We start from the raw sequence: 16,870 nt of genomic DNA on the forward strand, positions 1-16,870 counted from the left end.
CACCCTTGATCACCCCCTGGGAGGTGAGGGGAGCAGTGGGCAGCAGCGGTGGCCACGCCCGGGAATCATTTTTGGTGATTTAACCCCCAATTCCAACCCTTGATGCTGAGTGCCAATAAGGGAGGTAATGGGATCCATTTTTATAGTCTTTGGTATGACTTTGGTTTGAACTTACGACCAACCGATATCAGGGTTTGAACTCACAACCTACCGATCTCAGGGCGGACACTCTAACCACTGAGTAGGTGGCCGTAGTTTGCCCACCCCTGTGCAAGGGTATCATCTGATGGTCAAATACCCGCCTGGTATTGTTGATGTGAGTAGGACTGGTGGTCTAAAAGCCTGTCTTTGACTGCCTGGGAGAAGCTGTGAAAACATGAGTTGTTCTTTAAAGATTGTCTGGGAGCCCATTCCAGTCTTTGAGGGCTTTGTAGGAAAAGGCTGATTGGGAGAAAGCAGACTTTCTTTTTGGAACATTACAGTCACCCCTGGATACAGACCTTAACACTCTGCTTGTTAGTTGAGAGCGTAGCTGTACATATATAACACAATGTGAAGTATGCCTTTTGTGGCAAATGATGCTTACGCCGTAATTTATGAACTATAAACCATTACTTTTTTACTATCTATTGCATTGGTAATTTCTTCTGTAATTTCACTTAAAGCCATCGAAGTTGAAACATTAGCTCTGTATCCATATTGGTTCTCTTAGAGCGGGGGTCGGCAACCCGCGGCTCTAGAGCCGCATGCGGCTCTTTAGCGCCGCCCTAGTGGCTCTCTGGAGATTTTTCAAAAATGTATGAAGAATGGAAAAAGATGAGGGGAAAAAAAAATCAATTTTTTTGTTTTAGTATGGTTTCTGTAGGAGGACAAACATGACACAAACCTCCGTAATTGTTATAAATCACACTGTTTATATTAAATATGCTTCACTGATTCAAGTATTTGGCGAGCGCCGTTTTGTCCTACTTATTTTGGCGGTCCTTGAACTCACCGTATAGTCTGTTTACATGCATAACTTTCTCCGACTTTCTAGGACGTGTTTTATGCCACTTCTTTTTCTGTCTCATTTTGTCCACCACACTTTTAACCTTGTACATGAGTGCACAAAGGTGAGTTTTGTTGATGTTATTGACTTGTGTGGAGTGCTAATCAGACATATTTGGTCACTGCATGACTGCAAGCTAATCGATGCTAACATGCTATTTAGGCTAGCTATATGTACATATTGCATCATTATGCCTAATTTGTAGCTATATTTGAGCTAATTTAGTTTCCTTTAAGTCCTCTTAATTAAATGTACATCTCATGACACATGTAATATGGCTTTTAATTGTTTGCGGCTCCAGACAGATTTGTTTTTGTTTTTTGGGTCCAATATGGCTCTTTCAACATTTTGGGTTGCCGACCCCTGTCTTAGAGTATTCTATTTTTGTTTGTGAAACTTTCTAATCTGTTATTGAACAGTTTTTCAATGATTTTAGAAAATTGTGGAAGTAAAGAAACAGGTCTATAATTTGTAAAATGGTGTTTGTCTCCAGTCTTATAAATTGGTGCAACCTTAGCTATTTTCATTTTGTTTGGAAATGTACCTGTTTTCACTTCAAATCAAGGGTGCACATGATGTCGATCGTGAGCTACCTGTAGGGATGATGTTTGATAAGAAATTATCGAGTTCGAGCCTATTATCGAATCATCTTATCGAACCGATTCCTTATCGATTCTCTTATCGAGTCCAGATAGGTTGTTGTATATGGAAAAAAAACACACAATATTTGGTTTAACAAAAGCTCACTTTTATTATATAAGAAAAAAATAAAATCTAATAAATAAATAAATATTGACTGTTACCCCCCCTAAAAAAATAAAATAAAATAAATAAATATTGACTGTTGTTACCCAAAGTATATTAAGTGGGATTTTTCAGAAAAACAAATATATACAGTAACACAAAAACAACCTGTCTCTGTGATCACTATAGGTGTATAAATAATAATATAGTGTTAAATAAAATCAGTCCCTTGGGCACAAAACTGAAAATAATACAGCTCTCCAAAAAGTGCACTTCTGCTGCTATTTGACATAAATGTTTGTTATGGTGCTTTGACATTTTTGCACTTTATTTCTTTATTGAAAGAAAATTATATGAAGAGAAAAGTTGTTTGCAAATGTGGTTACAATGCTAAAAAATGAAAAGCTGAAGCTAAAAAAAATAAATACACTTTATTGAGTTAACATTATTTCTTTATAGGGGGAAAGATGTGATGTTATGAGCTAGGAATATAACAACTACACTACCCAGCATGCAACGGGAGTGACGATCATGCGTGGTAGCCCCGAAAAGTGTTGTTGCATGTCACCACCCGGCAGCTAAAAATGAGGTTATGAGCACGCTGTGAAAGTAAACGTCAAGAACTCAGCCAACACGCCTCGTTTGCATTATTTATAATTAGACAGACAACACATATACAGTGTGATTTTGTTTTGTTTACAAGGAAAGAAAAACAAAAGTTAAAAAAGGGAGATATGTTGTATATATATGTATGTGCTGCGGTTGTTTTAAGAACGTTGCGACAGCTGCCGTAAAGGAGGTGCGTTGCTAGCCTGGTTGCTATGTTTCCGGTTGGTCGTAAAAGTGTTCGTCATGTGTTTGTACCCTGCTCAAATCTCTCAGTGAAGTTATTCATTGGATTATACCTTTTGTTTTGAACTTTATTACACCCTGGAACGCTTTTTCCGGTCCATTGTTTTCCTGCTTTCCCTATCTGCGCCTAATGACTGAGCTACGTGACGTCATTTCTTGTGATGTCTCACGGGGCATTTCTGGTCGGGACGGGATTGGTCCCAGGGATTCGAATAAAGAACCAACTATTTTTCTTTACTATAGTGGTCTCGATAACGGGTACCGGTTCTCAAAAAGGGATTCGAGTCCGAGGACTCGGTTCTTTTCTTATCGAACAACCGGGAAAACCGGCTTCGAGTATCATCCCTAGCTACCTGTCGATCTCAGAGGGGGTGTGGCTTGATTGCAGTCCGATGTTGTCGTCTAGTGGTTCTCAAACTTTTTTCACCAATTACCACTTCGGAAAACACTCGGCTTTCCAAGAACCGCCACAATGACCGGCATTAAAATAAAGTGGCGTGGTCGGCCTAAGTATTCATTAAAGCAGGGAAAAGTTGACAATGGCAGGTTGTCGTAACCTTGAAATGCTTTCTGCTCACTACATTAGTTGTTTGAAAGTTGAATTAGCAAATAAGTTTAAATAATGTTGTCATGTCTGTGTTGATCATGTTTTTGTTTGGCCATGTGCTGTTTGTTTTTTGGACGCTTTTTAGTTCCTGGTTTCACTCTCTTGTTTTGTCACCATAGCAACCATTAGTTTCGACTGTTTCACATTTTGAGTCACGCACCTGTTTTCACTAATCATGTCACTATTATTTAACCGATAGTTGCCAGGAAGTCAGCCTGGCGACATCACCCTCTACACACCCTTGTTATTCATGCTGATGATCCATGCTGCTCTTTTTCATGCTCTTTTCTCATTCCAAGTAAGTTTTCTTTATTCATGCCATAGTTTGCAAGTTTTGTTTCAGTAGTCAAGTTTGTTCTCCGCCTTTGTGAGCGCCTTTTGTTTTCATAGCCATGTTTTTTTTTTACTTCTGCTGTGAGCGCCTTTTGTTTATACCTTTTGGAACTTTTTGAGTTAAAATATTAAACATGTCCTTACCTTCACGTCGTGTCCGGTCAAGTCGCTTTGCACCACGGGAAAACAAACCACACCATAGTACAAGTCTTGACAAATTTAAGTTCAAGTTAAAGTACCCATGATTGTCACTCACAAACTAAGTGTGGGGAAAGTAAAGTAAAGGTTAGTATTGCACCCTGAAAGTTACAAATAAAATGATTTAACTCATTAGTGGGCTCAGTGCAAAAAATACACAATTATAATCATGGTTGAGATGTAATGACACTATCAATAAAAAATATACACAAGGTTGAGGTGTGATGAGACCATCAACAAAGTAAAACACATGTGAGATTTGGGCAAGAGACTTACATTTTTTCCAGGTGTAAATGCTGCATTAAAGGCATTTAATAATCCCATAATGTGATGTTTACAAAATATGATTTTTTTCTCATTTTGAAACAAATTATACTTTGATAATCTTAAATATCTGTACTATACAAACTACTATATATATATACACTACCGTTCAAAAGTTTGGGGTCACATTGAAATGTCCTTATTTTTGAAGGAAAAGCACTGTACTTTTCAATGAAGATAACTTTAAACTAGTCGTAACTTTAAAGAAATACACTCTATACATTGCTAATGTGGTAAATGACTATTCTAGCTGCAAATGTCTGGTTTTTGGTGCAATATCTGCATAAGTGTATAGAGGCCCATTTCCAGCAACTATCACTCCAGTGTTCTAATGGTACAATGTGTTTGCTCATTGGCTCAGAAGGCTAATTGATGATTAGAAAACCCTTGTGCAATCATGTTCACACATCTGAAAACAGTTTAGCTCGTTACAGAAGCTACAAAACTGACCTTCCTTTGAGCAGATTGAGTTTCTGGAGCATCACATTTGTGGGGTCAATTAAACGCTCAAAATGGCCAGAAAAAGAGAACTTTCATCTGAAACTCGACAGTCTATTCTTGTTCTTAGAAATGAAGGCTATTCCACAAAATTGTTTGGGTGACCCCAAACTTTTGAACGGTAGTGTGTATATATATATATATATATATATATATATATATATATATATATATATATATATATATATATATATATATATATATATATATATATATATATATATATATATATATACACACATATTTGAACAATTAGGCTAACCCAATCCATAGTTTATTCAAATGATTTCTGCTTAGTGATTACTAAAATGATTTATCTACGATCTACATTCATCTACATACACCTTTTGTCCGCATTAATTGATTGATTAAATCACATTATTTGCGCTGAAAATCGCTTTACTTCCGTTGTCGCCAAAACTGCGGGCATTCCGTCAGAGAAATTCTTGTTTTCTTCTTCTGTTATTTCTCATTGACTGCATTGTTGCGAATCACAAGCTCCGTTAGCCTTTAATTCACTCAGCAGCACCACCTGTCGTCAAAGAGTGTAAACTGTGATTTCTGCCAGTGAGAAACAAAAAATTGCGCACGTGGAACAAAAAGTGGAACAAATTTGCTAAAAATAGTGGGCCCCATTCAGCAACCGTTCTTAAGAACAAATATATAGATAAGACAGACAGACAGACATATAGCAAAATGAGCAATATATAGACATTTCAAAATACAGTACAGTATTTCCCCATATTTCAACACAATAACTCAGATACTCAGAAACACTAGCGAGCAGTAAAGAATATGGAGTGATTTTGTGTCCAACACATATTTTGCTTAATTAATTATTGATCTATTTATTGCCACCTTATGTTGAATATTTTTGTGAGATTATCAATTAATTTTATAATCTATTATTGCACCCAAAAATGTGGTTTATTTCACTCTATCAGTGTCTATTCCGTCTATTTGTATTTGTATTTGACTTTCTCTCCTACTGTCACCAAATAGCATTAATATTTAGTTTTACTGAGATTTAAGGATTTTCTGTTTCCGTCAAACCGTCGCTGTAATTTGTTCATTTATTCTGTTATTATATATATTAGCTTCGGTGTTCTCTCCTGAACAAAACACAGCCGTTTCGTCAGCAAATAATACGAAAATTAATTATTTTGTAACTTTACAAATTATTTATATATAGATTGAACAATTTTTGTTCCCAGTATTGATCCCTGGGTTACGCCGCAATATATAGTTAGCGTTGTAGATGGGTGTTCACCAAGCTTCACTTATTGTTCCCTTTTGGTTAAGTAGCTTCTTACCCAGTTCAAGACCAACCCTCTGATGCCATACCGTTCTAATTTGTAAATTAAAATATTATGATTCAATGTGTCAAATGCTTTTGTTAGATCCATAAACACTGCAGATGCACACTGTTTACCATCCATTGCATAGGAAACAGTGGTGGAACAAATCAGAGCCGGGTCAGGGGAGGGGCACATGACATGGCTCTTTAAACCCAAACAATAAAGCTCATCATAACATCATTTTCCAACATACACATGCCTGCAACAGCACAGTTTACAAGCTTCAGCACCACGGAGAGCAACCATGTCATTTTGAAGTCCATCAAACGGAAAAAAAGGAGCTATAACAAACTAAGAGAACAAAAACATGAGGTTAATGCGGGGTCAGCAATCCGCGGCTCTCAGGCCGCATGCTCACTACCATGCTGTCATTTTTTTTAAAAGGATTGAAAATGGAAAAAGATGGGGGATTTTTTTTTTTTTTTTTTTGTCTCATTTTGTCCACCACAAGTTTAATGCTGTGCGTGAATGCACACAGGTGTACATTGTTGATGTTATTGACTTGTTGGAGTGCTTATCATGTATATTTGGTCAGTGCATGACTGCAAGCTCATCAATGCTAACATGCTATTTAGGCTAGCTGTGTGTACATATTGCATCATTATGCCTCATTTGTAGGTATATTTGAACTCATTTAATTTCCTTTATTTTTATCCTCGGTGTATATCATTTATATGTTCATGTCTCATGACACATTATCTGTATGTAATATTGGCTGCATTTCAGATAGTTGTTTGTGTGCCAGGTTGTTCCAGACCACAGCAAACATTACCTAGCTTGCCAAAGATTTTAATAAATCTACTAAAAGAAGACAGCCTGTCGTGTCCTTTAACATGGACACACACATCTATACATTTGGCCATTAAAAGCCAGTAATTTCCAGGAGTTATCTCACCCTCTGATTTACTAACGGTTTCTAATGTAAAATGTGTTAAATAAATAAAACATTTCAACATTTCTGTCAACGATGATTTGCTTCAGCCAGTGACACATAGTCATTTTGATAGTAGGCTATTATAGCTAATATAGACACGTACGTCATGCGCTGCCTTCATTAAAACACTTAAATAAAATTATTTTTTTGCGGCTCCAGACAGATTTGTGTTTTGTATTTTTGGTCCAATATGGCTCTTTTAACGTTTTGGGTTGCCGGCCCCTGGGCTAATGCAACTCGGAACAAAACGCAGTCGTGTTGTCTGCCAATTATACAGACTTTAAGTCCTGATTAAAATGTTTATGATTAATTGTGTCAAATACGTTTGTTAGATCCGTAAACACTGCCGCTTCACACTGTTTACCATTGAAGGATTTGAATATTTTTCATGCTAACTACATATTTTGCTAGCATACACATACACCTAATAAAATGAGTAGATCGATTCTACGTCATATTTCTGCATGCTCACTACTATAGCTGTCATTATCCGTTGCCCTTGGGTTATTTTAGTTTGACTCCCTTAGTTCTGTTTTGAGCATCCCTGGGTTTGTGTTTTAGTTGCCATGGGTGCAGATGAGTTTCACCTGCCTCTGATTAGTGTTCGGGACGCCCACCTGCTGCCGGGCACTAATCAGAGAGCTACTTATTCCCGTTTTTTGTATTCTTTAGTCCAGTATGGCTCTTTCAACGTTTTGGGTTGCCCACCCCTGGGCTAATGCAACTCGGAACAAAACAGTCGTGTTGTCGGCCAATAATACTGATTTTAAGTCCTGATTAAAATGTGTATGATTAATTGTGTCAAATACGTTTTTTTAGATCCGTAAACACTGCCACTTCACACTGTTTACCATTGAAGGATTTTAATATGTTTCATGCTAACTACATATTTTGCTAGCATACAAATACACCTAATAAAATGAGTAGATCGATTATACCGTCATATTTCTGCATGCTCACTACCATATAGCTGTCATGATCCGTTAACCGGGACCAAGTGTTATTTTAGTTTGACTCCCTTAATTCTGTTTTGAGCATCCCTGGGTTTGTATTTTAGTTGCCATAGGTGCAGATTAGTTTCACCTGCCTCTGATTAATGTCCGGGATGCTCACCTGCTGCCGGGCACTAATCAGAGAGCTACTTATTCCCATTTTTTGTATTCTTTAGTCCAATATGGCTCTTTCAACGTTTTGGGTTGCCCACCCCTGGGCTAATGCAACTCGGAACAAAACGCAGTTGTGTTGTCTGCCAATTATCCTGACTAAGTCCTGATTAAAAGGTTTATGATTAATTGTGTCAAATACGTTTGTTAGATCCGTAAACACTGCCGCTTCACACTGTTTACCATTGAAGGATTTGAATATTTTTCATGCTAACTACATATTTTGCTAGCATACACATACACCTAATAAAATGAGTAGATCGATTCTACGTAATATTTCTGCATGCTCACTACTATAGCTGTCATTATCCGTTGCCCTTGGGTTATTTTAGTTTGACTCCCTTAGTTCTGTTTTGAGCATCCCTGGGTTTGTGTTTTAGTTGCCATGGGTGCAGATTAGTTTCACCTGCCTCTGATTAATGTCCGGGATGCTCACCTGCTGCCGGGCACTAATCAGAGAGCTACTTATTCCCGTTTTTTGTATTATTTAGTCCAGTATGGCTCTTTCAACGTTTTGGGTTGCCCACCCCTGGGCTAATGCAACTCGGAACAAAACACAGTTGTGTTGTCTGCCAATTATCCTGACTAAGTCCTGATTAAAAGGTTTATGATTAATTGTGTCAAATAAGTTTGTTAGATCCGTAAACACTACCGCTTCACACTGTTTACCATTGAAGGATTTGAATATTTTTCATGCTAACTACATATTTTGCTAGCATACACATACACCTAATAAAATGAGTAGATCGATTATACGTCATATTTCTGCATGCTCACTACTATAGCTATCATTATCCGTTGCCCTTGGGTTATTTTAGTTTGACTCCCTTAGTTCTGTTTTGAGCATCCCTGGGTTTGTGTTTTAGTTGCCAAGGGTGCAGATGAGTTTCACCTGCCTCTGATTAGTGTTCGGGACGCTCACCTGCTGCTGGGCACTAATCAAAGAGCTACTTTTTCCCGTTTTCCGCCACACTCAGTCTGGCTGTCCTGTTTGCGCTACGCAACAAGTTACGTTTGTATACCTTGCTTCTTGTTCATATGCTTGTTTATCTTTTGCTAAGCTTTAGCTTTGCTTCCCGTGCTAGCGGCAAGTTGTTTGCTGTTGTTTGTACCATGACTGATTTGTGGGCAATACATCACTGTATTACCCGCACCTTGCCTCCGGAGTTTCTGTCGGCATCCTGGGAAAACGATCCATGACTGAACATGCGACCACGACCTGACAACAGCCATATAGTTATTGTAGTATATCATTAGGTATATCTGTAAATGGTTAGTTTTAAGCTACCACACATATTTAGGGTCACACGAAAAAAAATAACTGAAACGAGGGTGTGCAAGATAAGCCAGCAGAAGAGCAATTACATTGCAAACCAGAGTCAGATAGGATATGGACAAAACAACCCCCCTTTGGGACAGATTATCAGACTGAGAAGGAGAAGGCATACATTTTGCGAGGAGCCAGAGGTGGTCGGATGTCTCTCTTTTCCTACTTGTGGCCATGAGGGAATTGTATTTCTTTGCTTCAAACAATCACACTGGAGAATAAATCGAAGAAGCTGAATCTGAAAATGGACGAGCACTCAGTGAGCTTTATTAGAGATTAAACGAAGACGCACAGGAGAGAAAATGTCCCCCTCTCCACCGTCCATTGCATTGGTAATCTCTTCCGTTATTTCGTTTCAAGTAATATGAGCTCTGTATCCATATTGATTCACCACAAGTGTTCTCTGTTGGTTTGTGAATTTGTCCAATATGTTATTAAACAGTTGTTCAATAATTGTAGAATATTGTGGAAGTAAAGTAGCAGGTCTGTAATTTATAAACTGGTGTTTGTCTCCAGTCTCATGAATCGGTACAACTATTCCTATTTTAATTTTGTTTGGGAATTTGCATGTTTGAAATGATAGGTTACAGATGAACATTAATGGTTCTGAGTTTTCTTCACTAACGGAAAAGATAAAAAAAGGTTATTGAAGAGATCTCAGAACGCACATTATGGAGTGGATTCTTATGGCCCCATTCCTTGCGGTGTACCTGACACATGAAACGTGACAAATGAGGAGTACTATCCACGTTAGCCCCCCAACAAGAAAGTTTGATCATATTACGCCTATACTGGCACTTAAGATGTGACTTTAAGGTTTTACTACTTACGTATAAAATACTACACGGTCTAGCTCCATCCTATCTTGCTGATTGTATTGTACCATATGTACAATATTCAGAAATCTGCGTTCAAAAAAGTCTGGCTTATTAGTGATTCCAGAGCCCCCAAAAAAAGTCTGCGGGCTATAGAGCGTTTTTTATTCGGGCTCCAGTACTATGGAATGACCTCCCGGTAACAGTTAGAGATGTTACCTCAGTAGAAACATTTAAATCCCATCTTAAAACTCATTTGTATACTTTAAATAGACCCCTTTTTGAACCAGTTGATCTTCTGTCTCTCTTTTCTGCTCTGCCCCCCTCTCCTGCGTCGAGAGGTTATCAGGTGACCACGGATCAGCCTCCACGGATGAGGCGCTAGCTGTTGAAAGTCGTGACCCAAGATGGACAACATCTGCAGTCCCATTCAAGGTTTCTCGTTGTTCCCATTGGGTTGAGTTTTTTCTTGCCCCGATTTGGGATCGTGTTCAGCCCTTTGAGACACTTACGATCAAGGGCTATATAAATAAACTTTGATTGATTGAATGGCAGTAGAGTGTTAAATATCTTAAAATGCGTTTTGCGGCAATTCCATATTTGACCACAGTGCCAGTTGCTTTGCAGAGTGGTGCTTTCCATCATTTTCAGCAGACTGCATTTCAAAATGACTAACCATCCACCTTTTTTTTTTCTTTACGTAGATCCACCCAGTGTCAGGTTCAAACACTGATGACATCTATTGGGGCGGCATGGCGTAGTGGGTAGAGTGGCCATGCCGGAAACCTGAGGGTTGCAGGTTCACTCCCAGCCTCTTACCATCCAAATTGCTGGCGTTGTGTCCTTGGGCAGGACACTTCACCCTTGCCCCCGGTGAATGAATGATGAATGATGGGTGGTGGTCGGAGGGGCCGTAGGCGCAAACTGGCAGCCACGCTTCCGTCAGTCTACCCCAGGGCAGCTGTGGCTACGAAAGTAGCTTACCACCACCAGGTGTGAATGAATAATGGGTTCTCACTTCTCTGTGAAGCGCATTGAGTGTCTAGAAAAGCGCTATATAAATCTAATCCATTATTATTATTATTATTATTATTATTATTATTATTATTATTATTATTATTATTATTATTAAACAGACGAGAAGCAAGGAATCATGCAGAGACAGAGTTACATTTGGCTCAATTGAGGAGACACGTTTTTTAGGCTGTACTCTAGTTACAGATCCAAACTACGTTCTAAAGTCTAGCCCACGTGCTTCCTCTATTTATTTGGGAGGTCCCTGGTTACATCGCTGAAGCTGTCGCTGAGGGAAGTTGGAAATCTCGACAGCTCCAGTTAGACACAATATATGATTATACAAGAAATGCAAATGTGTTGACACTGGTGATATCGCCACGGCACTCGATGTTCCCTTGGCAGTCAGCAGGTCGTTCCTGGACACAGACACTGATACGAGGCTGGCTTGCAATCTTTTGGATTGCCAGCTTTGCACAGACAAAGAAAAATACCACTTCAGCACAATTGATAATAACTATAGCAACGGCCCTTAAGCGTAAGAGTTGTGTGATAATATATCCATAATTATTCTAACACCCAGGAATCTGTTCCCTATTATATGTTGAGAGTGACAAATGTGTTGCTGGTGTAAGCAAATGTTGATTTAAAGCCTAAAAATGCCATAAAAGAGGTTAAAGCAGCAGCTTACTTACTACATAAACACTACAAAATGCTTAACTTTAGTGTTGGGAATCAGTGGGTGCCAATGATTGACCTTTGAGGAGTGATTCAGTTAGGATGACACTTTATAATAACAATAATAATAGATTGGAAGTATACATGTTTTCAAAGAAAATATTTTCATCAAATCATCTAAACAAGCTAAAAAGTTAGTGTCTCATTTTCTGTCTCATAAATATTACACTTCATGATTCATAGCGGAAAAAAATATATATATATTTTCGGTCCTCATTAAGGTGCTCACAGACAGCAGCATACTGCAGAATGTCTAAGTCCAGATACGGCCCACCCGCCAGCGTCCAAAATACAGCCCGCGGGTAGTTATTTATTTATTTTTTTAAATTTAATTTTTTAATCCGTCCTTTCTAGCCCATCCATCAATCAATGTTCTATGGCTTGTTACTCTCTGGGTCTCCTAGCCGCTCAGGTAAATCATATTGTTTAAAAATGCATTTTCCCATCGATAACGTGACATCATCACGTGCACGCTCTTTTAGTCGATTGGTGCACGAGGGAAAACAATGGCAAAATCACTGGGGAAACGTAAAAAAGTTTTTAAATATTGGTGGATGTATGACTTTTTTTTGTTCAGTGTAAGGAAAAGGCTGTTTCACTAATCTGCAATGACACATATTATATACACTACCGTTCAAAAGTTTGGGGTCACCCAAACAATTTTGTGGAATAGCCTTCATTTCTAAGAACAAGAATAGACTGTCGAGTTTCAGATGAAAGTTCTCTTTTTCTGGCCATTTTGAGCGTTTAATTGACCCCACAAATGTGATGCTCCAGAAACTCAATCTGCTCAAAGGAAGGTCCGTTTTGTATCTTCTGTAATGAGCTAAACTGTTTTCAGATGTGTGAACATGATTGCACAAGGGTTTTCTAATCATCAATTAGCCTTCTGAGCCAATGAGCAAACACATTGTACCATTTGAACACTGGAGTGATAGTTGCTCGAAATGGGCCTCTATACACCTATGTAGATATTGCACCAAAAACCAGACATTTGCAGCTAGAATAGTCATTTACCACATTAGCAATGTATAGAGTGTATTTCTTTAAAGTCAAGACTAGTTTAAAGTTATCTTCATTGAAAAGTACAGTGCTTTTCCTTCAAAAATAAGGACATTTCAATGTGACCCCAAACTTTTGAACGGTAGTGTATGTACACTATATTGCCAAAAGTATTTGGCCACCCATTCAAATGATCAGAATCAGGTGTCCTAATCACTTGGCCCGGCCACAGGTGTATAAAATCAAGCACTTAGGCATGGAGACTGTTTCTACAAAGATTTGTGAAAGAATGGGCCGCTCTCAGGAGCTCGGTGATTTCCAGCCTGGAACTGTCATAGGATGCCACCTGTGCAACAAATCCAGTCGTGAACTTTCCTATTGTGCTTTATTATAAGAAAATGGAAGAGTTTGGGAACAACAGCAACTCAGCCACCAAGTGGTAGACCACGTAAACTGACATAGAGGGGTCAGCGGATGCTGAAGCGCATAGTGCAAAGACTTTCTGCACAGTCAGTTGCTACAGAGCTCCAAACTTCATGTGACCTTCCAATTAGCCCACGTACAGTACGCAGAGAGCTTCATGGAATGGGTTTCCATGGCCGAGCAGCTGCATCCAAGCCATACATCACCAAGTCCAATGCAAGTCCAATTTCGGACTGATTTGTGCCGAGTGTGAAATTTGGTGGAGGAGGAATTATGGTGTGGGGTTGTTTTTCAGGAGTTGGGCTTGGCCCCTTTGTTCCAGTGAAAGGAACTTTGAATGCTCCAGGATAACAAAACAGTTTGGACAATTCCATGCTCCCAACCTTGTGGGAACAGTTTGGAGCGGGCCCCTTCCCCTTCCAACATGACTGTGCACCAGTGCACAAAACAAGGTCCATAAAGACATGGATGACAGAGTCTGGTGTGGATGAACTTGACTGGCCTGCACAGAGTCCTGACCTGAATCTGATAGAACACCTTTGGGATGAATTAGAACGGAGACTGAGAGCCAGGCCTTCTCGACCAACATCTATGTGTGACCTCACCAATGTGCTTTTGGAAGAATGGTGGAGAATTCCTATAAACACACTCCGCAACCTTGTGGACAGCCTTCCCAGAAGAGTTGAAGCTGTAATAGCTGCAAAAGGTGGACTGACATCATATTGAACCCTATGGGTTACGAATGGGATGGCACTTCAAGTTCATATGTGAGTCAAGGCGGGTGGCAATATATATATATATATATATATATATATATATATATATATATATATATATATATATATATATATATATATATATATGTATATATATATATATATATATATATATATATATATATATATATATATATATATATATATATATATATATATAGCCAGGCCCCTGGCTAATTTTTTTTAACCCAATGCGGCCCCCAGGTCAAAAAGTTTGGGGACCCATGGTCTAAGTCATCAGAGTTTGTCAGTCGAGCGCACAGCCACGTTGTAGTTTCTTGTGAAATGTATGTGAAACACTACGTTTCCCACAATCCCTGCACGGTGGATGCAGTGAACCAAAGAGACTATCGGTGTTATTTACGGTCATTAAATGCAACGGGACTAGGAAGGGGAGTAGTCTAGAAAGGTTTTACTCACTACTTGTTACAAAAAGGGTCGGAAATTGTTTGAGGTGAGTCGTGGAAAACATTTCAATTGTATATTAGCCTTCAATTGTCAGATCGGTGTCATCGAACACGGCCTGGCAGTTTAAATGCGGACGCCGCTCCGCCCGAGTATGTTCGGGTCTTAAATTAATGGGTTTTGCTTGGTTTAATGATAGCGACAGATAGCACCTTGTGCCGCCTTTCATTTAGATCTTAGTGATACTGCACCACACTCCACGAATTAATCCCAGCACATCAGCTTCAACACAACACACACATAAATGTGGAATATACAAAAATGTCATGGACATTTAGGTTTTATAACAATACCTTCAAGCCATGATGTAGCTCAACTTTACAGCCTGACCCTCCAGTTTAGCACAACACTAACTCTCTTTGCTTGCGTCTTATAACCCGGTGTGCCTAATGTACGGAATAATTCTGGTTTTCTCACCACCTTTTTTATTTGGTACATGGTGTGATGATAAGTATGACCAGTAGATGGCAGTCACGCATAAGAGATAAATGTACACTGCAATATGATGTCAGTAAACAACACCAAAACTTTAAAGGCCTACTGAAACCCACTACTACCGACCACGCAGTCTGATAGTTTATGTATCAATGATGAAATCTTAACATTGCAACACATGCCAAAATGGGTTAGATTAGTAAAGTGCAATTTTAAATTTCCCGCGAAATATCCTGCTGAAAACGTCTCGGTATGATGACGTTTGCGCGTGACGTCACGGATTGTAACGGACATTTTGGGACACCATTGTGGCCAGCTATTAAGTCGTCTGTTTTCATCGCAAAATTCCACAGAGTTCTGGACATCTGTGTTGGTGAATCTTTTGCAATTTGTTTAATGAACAATGGAGATAGCAAAGAAGAAAGCTGTAGGTGGGAAGCGGTGTATTAGCGGACGGCTGCAGCAACACAAACACGTAGCCGGTGTTTCATTGTTTACATTCCCGAAATATGACAGTCAAGCTTTACCATTGGCCTGTGGAGAACTGGGACAACAGAGACTCTTACCAGGAGGACTTTGAGTTGGATACGCATGCTTGTGGAGAATTGGGACAACAGAGACTCTTACCAGGAGGACTTTGAGCTGGATTCGCGCTACCGTGAGTACGCAGCTGCCCGTACGTGCGTGTCGCTATGTGCATGTCACGTACGTAACTTTGGGGAAATATATGTGCTGTATGAACTTTGCGGAGGTGAACGGTACTTTGGGCTGTGGGATTGAGTGTGTTGTGCGGGTGTTTGAGTTGTATTGGCGGGTTATATGGACGGGAGGGGGGAGGTGTTTGTTATGCGGGATTAATTTGTGGCATATTAAATATAAGCCTGGTTGTGTTGTGGCTAATAGAGTATATATATGTCTTGTGTTTATTTACTGTTTTAGTCATTCCCAGCTGAATATCAGGTCCCACCCGCCTCTCACAGCATCTTCCCTATCTGAATCGCTTCCACTGCCCTCTAATCCTTCACTCTCACTTTCCTCATCCACAAATCTTTCATCCTCGCTCAAATTAATGGGGTAATCGTCACTTTCTCGGTCCGAATCGCTCTCGCTGCTGGTGGCCATGATTGTAAACAATGTGCAGATGTGAGGAGCTCCACAACCTGTGACGTCACGCTACTTCCGGTACAGGCAAGGCTTTTTTTATCAGTGAACAAAATTTGTGAACTGTATCCTCGATGTTCTCTACTAAATCCTTTCAGCAAAAATATGGCAATATCGCGAAATGATCAAGTATGACACATAGAATGGACCTGCTATCCCCGTTTAAATAAGAACATTTCATTTCAGTAGGCCTTTAAATGTTCCTTTGAGAATAAAGAACATTACGCACAACGCTCAAAAATATGTCAAAATGCTTTAGTACTACTTTTGTAAGCTATGAAGCCACACCGCTTGATGGATTGTCAACATATGAGTATCATTATGGTGTGTGTACAATGACCGCAAAATGGCACCCATTAGCAGAAATATTATCTTGCGTTTTGTTTTGCAATATTATGCAAAATCAACTTTTCTTACCTTCTGGTACCTGCTGATGTGTATTTGGGATCTGCATAAGTCCTCAAAATGTGCGCGCGTCCGCCTTTGTAGTACATGACGACGCCGTAGTCGATAAGCTTCTTCTTTTTCTCTATCTTCTCGTTTAGGGGGCATTCAGCTGTTGCCATTTCTAATATAAAGTACCGTAAAGTTCTAACTTATAGCTATCATGAGACTCGCTATGAAAACGCTAAAAACCACCGGTGTAGTGAGTTTA

This window comes from Entelurus aequoreus, linkage group LG18, assembly GCF_033978785.1.
Source record: "Entelurus aequoreus isolate RoL-2023_Sb linkage group LG18, RoL_Eaeq_v1.1, whole genome shotgun sequence".
In the NCBI taxonomy this organism is placed as follows: Eukaryota; Metazoa; Chordata; class Actinopteri; order Syngnathiformes; family Syngnathidae; genus Entelurus; species Entelurus aequoreus.